Source organism: Alligator sinensis, unplaced genomic scaffold (assembly GCF_000455745.1).
Source record: "Alligator sinensis unplaced genomic scaffold, ASM45574v1 scaffold1121_1, whole genome shotgun sequence".
Taxonomy (NCBI): Eukaryota; Metazoa; Chordata; order Crocodylia; family Alligatoridae; genus Alligator; species Alligator sinensis.
In genome coordinates, this window is record NW_005843357.1 from 117638 (window position 1) to 118234 (window position 597).

At 65.5% G+C, this 597-nt stretch overlaps 1 protein-coding gene across 1 annotated transcript in view; it reads right to left on the reverse strand.

The window, feature by feature from the left end:
• Nucleotides 1-597, reverse strand: part of LOC102381283 (sulfotransferase family cytosolic 1B member 1-like) — an 8189-nt gene that overhangs the window by 2178 nt on the left and 5414 nt on the right. The window lies entirely within an intron of this gene.

The window sequence follows — 597 nt, forward strand, 5'->3', positions numbered from 1 at the left end:
GCAGCCGCTCCTCTGCACAGCGGCTTGCCATGGGACAGCCCCTCCCTGCAGCGCCCTTTACCCTGGGGCGGATACACCCCCCCCAGCACTTCCTTCTTGGGCAGGATCCGCCCCACGGGCCGGGTTACTGCAGGACAGGCCTGGCCAGTGCCAGGGGCAGCCGCCGGAGCTGGGCAGGGGACATGCGCCCACCTCTGGGGTACCTGGCTGTACCCCTGTGACCTCTGACCTGGCACCCTGCCCCCAGTTCACACCAGTTTAGATCCAGCTGGTCCAGTGTAAATCCACGCCATCCCTCCAGGTGCAGAGCAGGACCAATGTTGGCACCCCCCAGATTCCCACATGCCCTTGTTCCTCCTGCCCTGGGGGCCATGCACTGGGGTGCCCAGCTGAACAAGGAAGGGGTTAACATCCACCCCTGGGTGCAGGAAGGGTGAAATGGGGGGGGGACCCTGAAGGCACGAGGGTCAAACCCACCCCACTAGTGGGGGGCAATTCTCCTTGTGGTCCCCATGGCTTTCTGGGGTCCCTCAGCATCCCACAGGCCTGGGCACCCGGCAGCTCCCCTCAGTGGCCCCTGCCACATGCCTGTCTGGT